Source organism: Nerophis lumbriciformis, linkage group LG12, assembly GCF_033978685.3.
Source record: "Nerophis lumbriciformis linkage group LG12, RoL_Nlum_v2.1, whole genome shotgun sequence".
NCBI lineage: Eukaryota > Metazoa > Chordata > Actinopteri > Syngnathiformes > Syngnathidae > Nerophis > Nerophis lumbriciformis.
The window spans coordinates 47,319,186-47,325,441 of NC_084559.2; positions in this window are offsets into that span (position 1 = coordinate 47,319,186).

Consider the following 6,256-nt stretch of genomic DNA (forward strand, 5'->3'; position numbering starts at 1 on the left):
GCCGATTGCAGCAACACAAACACAGCCGGTGTTTCATTGTTTACATTCCTAAAAAAGATGACTGTCAAGCTTTACCATTGGCCTGTGAAGAACTGGGACAACAAAGACTCTTACCAGGAGGACTTTGAGTTGGATACGCAGACACGGTACCGTGAGTACGCAAGCAGCTGCGGCTTCCAAACATTTGATCGCTTGCCCGTACGTGCGTGCCGCTATGTGAATGTCACATACGTAACTTTGGGGACTTTGGGGAAATATATGTGCTGTATGAACTTTGGGGAGGTGAACGGTACTTTGGGATGTGAGATTGAGTGTGTTGTGCAGGTGTTTGAGTTGTTTTGGCGGGTTATATAGACGGGAGGGGGGAGGTGTTTGTTATGCGGGATTAATTTGTGGCATATAAGCCTGGTTGTGTTGTGGCTAATAGAGTATATACCTGTCTTGTGTTTATTTACTGTTTTAGTCATTCCCAGCTGAATATCAGGTCCCACCCGCCTCTCACAGCATCTTCCCTATCTGAATCGCTCCCACTGCCCTCTAGTCCTTCACTCTCACTTTCCTCATCCACAAATCTTTCATCCTCGCTCAAATTAATGGGGAAATTGTCGCTTTCTCGGTCCGAATCGCTCTCGCTGCTGGTGGCCATGATTGTAAACAATGTAGGGATGGGAGCTCCACAACCTGTGACGTCACGTGCATATCGTCTGCTACTTCCGGTACAGGCAAGGCTTTTTTATCAGCAACCAAAAGTTGCAAACTTTATCGTCGATGTTCTCTACTAAATCCTTTCAGCAAAAATATTGCAATATTGCGAAATGATCAAGTATGACACATAGAATGGACCTGCTATCCCCGTTTAAATAAAAAAAGCGCATTTCAGTAGGCCTTTAAGCCCTTTAATGTTTCGGTGGAATCTGGTCAGACTGTCTTGTCGTACATTCAGCGCAATGCTTTATCATGGAACGTCAGTGGTGTGCCGCTGACATTTTAGCATTCCCAGACATTTATTAAACGTTTTTACAGTTTGAGGCGACCGACGGATTGATGACTTAATCGCACCGGTAATGGAAATCTTGTATGGGTTACACATGGGGCATATCTTCATCATTATCCAGTCAACATAACTGAAATGTCTTGAAGATCCACTAAGAATACTTTGACACAATATTTACAAAGCGTGGTATTTTTAATATGATCCAATGTTGCTACAGACCAAATCGTCCACGTGGTTTCATATTGGGCTTCGCACTCGCATTGCTGGTGCATGTGTAATATGGTGGCACTGAGAAGGCAACGCTTGCTGATGAAAATGTGAGACGTTAAAAACGGTTGCCAGGAAGCTCAGCGGTCTGGGATGCTGTGGAAAGGGAGGGAAGAGAGAAATATAGAATGCAGCTGAGGGAACATAACTCCATCCACAGTGCTGAGGGAGGACGAGAAAATACAATGCAATATTCTCTTTGGAATTAATTCAATGTCTTCTCTCCAAGAGCGTCTAATTTATTACTGCTTGCCTTTCTTACTGTCCCCCACTCTCTCTGTCTCGACTACTTTTGTCATCCATCGCTTCTCTTTCCATCCTCCTCCTCACCACCACAAGCAGAAGCGGTACACTTTGCCTACGCCACCTCTTTCTCTGCCTTAGGCCCTTTGTTAGACTGTCTTTGTGGCTATTGCAAGATAGGGAGTGGGGAGTGGAGAGTTGGGGGGGGATGCACGGCTCCAGCAGTCTGATTGGGAAGGAGGGAACCTGGAAACAAGATTTGGCGAGGGAGTGAGTGGTTATGAAAAAGCTAGCGAGCGATGGAAGTGTGGAGTGAAGAGCTGATGGAACCACGGACGGGATAAGGGCAGAATGGTACTTATTCCCTTGCAGGCTTTTTTTTTTAAAGAGATCGACCTCATAAACGTGTGCTTATGGAAATACTGAGGGCATAGCATATTATACAGCCTCAGTAGAAGCATTATAGTCCCATCTTAAAACTAATTTGTATACTCTAGCCTTTAAATAGACCCCTTTTTTAGACCAGTTGATCTGCTGCCTCTCTTTTCTGCTCTGCGGGACCACAGATCAGACTCCACCGAGGACGCGCTAGCTGTTCCAAGTCGGGACCCTGGATCATACTTGCCAACCTTGAGACCTCCGAATTCGGGAGATGGGGGGGGGTTGGTGGTAGTGGGGGTGTATATTGTAGCGTCCCGGAAGAGTTAGTGCTGCAAGGGGTTCTGGGTATTTGTTCTGCTGTGTTTATGTTGTGTTACGGTGCGGATGTTCTCCCGAAATGTGTTTGTCATTCTTGTTTGGTGTGGGTTCACAGTGTGGCGCATATATATTATTATACATATATTTATACGGCCACAATCAGTGTGACCTGTATGTCTGTTGATCAAGTATGCCTTGCATTCACTTATGTGTGTGGAAAAGCCGCATATATTATGTGACTGGGCCGGCACGCTGTTTGTATGGAGGAAAAGCGGACGTGACGACAGGTTGTAGAGGACTCTAAGAGCAGTACCTGTAAGGCAGGCCCCCAATATTGTTGTCCGCCTGGAAATTGGGAGAAATTCAGGAGAATAGTTTCCCCGGGAGATCTTCGGGAGGGACACTGAAATTCGGGAGTCTCCCGGGAAAATCGGGAGGGTTGGCAAGTATGCCCAGGTTGGGCCACTCCTCTTTGCATCAGTTGGTGACATCTCCATTCGAGATGATCCTCTGCTGGCCTACCAATGGACAGGACTTTCACATGAAGTCGGGACTCGGGGTGACCACTCCTTATGCATCAGTCGGCGACCTTTCCATTTGAGTTGATCCTCTGCTGGCCTCCCAATGGACTGGATTTTCATATGAAGTCGGAACCCCGGGGTGACCACTCCTTATGCATCAGTCGGTGACGTCTCCATTCGGGATGATCCTCTGTTGGCCTCCCAATGGACTGGACGTTCACATGAAGTCGGAACCCGGGGTGACCACACCTTATGCATCAGTCGGTGACCTTTCCATTCGAGATGATCCTCTGCTGGCCTCCCAATGGACTGGACTTTCACATGAAGTCGGGACACGGGGTGACCACTCCTTATGTATCAGTCGGTTACGTCTCCATTCAATATGATCCTGTGCTGGCCTCCCAATGGACTGGACGTTCACATGAAGTCGGGACCCGGGGTGACCTCATCTTATGCATCAGTCGGTGACCTTTCCATTCGAGATGATCCTCTGCTGGCCTCCCAATGGACTGGACTTTCACATGAAGTCGGGACCCAGGGTGATCACTCCTTATGCATCAGTCGTGACTTCTCCATTCAAGATGATCCTCTGCTGGCCTCCCAATGGACTGGACTTTCACAAGAATTCGGGACCCGGGGTGACCACTCTTTATGCATACGTCTCTGCGCCCCGACGTATCTACATGCTAGAGGATCCCCTGCTGGCCTTACTATGGACTAGACTCTCACATTATTAACCATATCCACTCAGCATCCATTGCACTGGTCATCCGGTCCCTTCCAAGGTTTCTCATTGTTCCCATTGGATTTAGTTTTTTCTTACCCTGATGTGGGATCTGAGCCCAGGATGTCGTTGTGGCTTGTGCAGCCCTTTGAGACATTTGTGATTAAGGGCTATATAAGTAAACTTTGATTGATTGATTGATTGTGGCAATAGAACATGGTCAGTCGCAATTCACCTCCGGGTTTTCATTTTTTAGATTGTTTCCGCCTAACCCGTCTCTGCACTCGGGTGAAGGGGACAAGGTCTGTACCGTTCAGAGCAACTGGCCAGCTAAAATAAAAAAATAAAAAACCCATCAGCTTATGAATCATCAAAAATGAGAAGGTCACTGTGTTTTCCAGCCCGTTGCTCATCCTAAACGGGTCCCCGTGGATCTTGATGAGGATGGATGTGAGGCTGTGCTGGACTCAGTGGTCTGAGTTCAGCCACTCAACAAAGCAAGCGAAGGGCAAACGAGATGAGAAAAAGTTGAGTTACAAGATGGACTGGTGTTGAAGGATTAACCCACAAAGCTTAGGCACTAGAGTGAAAGAATATCACGGAATGGTTTTCCTTTTGGTTCTCATATTTGTTGATGATATATGGAGCCTAATCTCAGACTTAGACTTAAACAAACTTTATTGATCCCAATGGGAAATTGCTTGACACAGTAGTTCAACTACAAGAGGAAAAGAAGATGAAAACACTCTTAGGGTCACTAAAAAAGAGGAAAAAATAATAAATAAAATATATTAGACAATAGGAACAATATAAAAGCAATAGTATAATAATGCGGCAAGCAGCGATAAACGGGCCCGCGCAGCTCTGGGTTCACGCGAGTCAGCAGGCACGCATGACGCAGAGCAGTCACGTTCTACCCAATGCCCTGACCCACCACCAAACTTTCAGGAAGATCGGGTAGTTATAACTAGTAAGGGGGCAATATTGGTGTTGGTAAGCCAAACAGTTAGCATGCCAACAATTAGGAACCAAGTTATATGACTCTGAAGCATACAGCTAAAGAAGTTAGCATATTAACAGTTAGCATGTGTCACGTACCATGTGAAATTAATTTGAGGTAATCGGCTGCAAAATTGGCAAAAAAAATAAGTAAACATGCAAGTTCAACAGACAATGTTCAGAAATAGTAGGAAGCAGCACTTCCAACTGTTATTAAAATGAGATCTGATGAATGATATGTATGTAGTGTTATTTCACAATTGTCAATAAACACTTGTCAATTAAGCTTAGCAGTGGTGAAGTATCTTTACACTAGTGTAGGTGAAGTTTCTTGCCCAAAGACTCAATGGCTGAAGCTGGAATTGATCCAAGAACCCACATATTGCGAGTCTGCCACTCTGCATGCTTATACACACCACTGACAAGTTTACAGAGTCACTCAGGTATGAGTTATACAACTTCTTATACAGGGCTGAAGGTCCTAAGTATTTAAAGGCACCTAAATACATTGCTTTTTTAAGTGATGGTTTTTCCCCAGAATGCAATGGAACAGTTGTTTTTGTCTAATTTTGGGGGTCAATTCAATGTTTTTTTTGTCTTTATAAAAATAACCTGCTTGTTTGAAACATCTACTTGCAAACAATATTATTTTTTAAGAAAAACAATATTAAAACCATGATAGCGATAAATAAGCTATTCAGTGACTTCGCCCTGACTGTGTTCTCAGTGTTGCCAACTCTTTCCAATCCTCTTGGCTATACATATAAAGTATATATATTTATACATACATATATATATATATATATATATATATATATATATATATATATATATATATATATATATATATATATATATATATATATATATATATGTGTGTGTGTACATATTATATTAAAATAATGGATATATAATGAATAATTAACATAATTGGATATTAAGCGTATGTGAAAGTTCAACTTCTACCTTGTTTACTTCCATGACAACCTCCTTAATATGTTGTAATGAATCAGACATATCAAGCAGCTAAGATGCGCCAAACATGAATAAGTGTGGAGAGTGTTTAGAATTTTTCCATCATGCTTTCTAATGGTTTTCATTTGGTGTAATGTTGACATTATAATGGTTTGTTGACATTTTTTATAATGTTCACAAACTTCAGTGAGCAGGTTGTGTTATTTGTGATCATGTTTGTTGACATTTTGTGTTGGTTGGATTTTTTTTTTTTTGCACAATGACTAGGGAAGGTTGTTTGCATTGAGTCATATAAGTAAATGCTGCACATACTTCCAATCAGAGCATGATTAAAGGGTATTGGCCTGAATCACTCACGTTGTCTGTTTGATGGAAACAAATTGTAAGCATAAAAATTGTCAGACTATTAAAATAAATCTTCCATTGGGTAAGATTCCTTATTATACTCATGATGTTTCGTGGGCCAAAATGAAGACATTTTGCTGCCAGGCTCCACTCATTATGAAAGGGTACGGCCAGGTACTGACCCATACGACACTTCAGGGTGTCATCATCATCATTTGTACCAATTAGATCTGAATTTGACAGGCTTGTATCATTGCTTGTCACTGCACAGTCAACAAATGTTGATAACAATAAATCCTTAATCCTATTCTTAAAATGTTGGCTTATTGACTCAACACTGTTCCATATCAGTGTTTATATGCATGATTAACATGTCCCCAGTGGATTCGTGAATCCCATCAAAGGCAACGTTCCTAATTGTAATTAATAAAGCTGTTCTCATTCCAAAGTAAGTATCCATTCACAAGATGAAATTTACTAAAGCAGGCA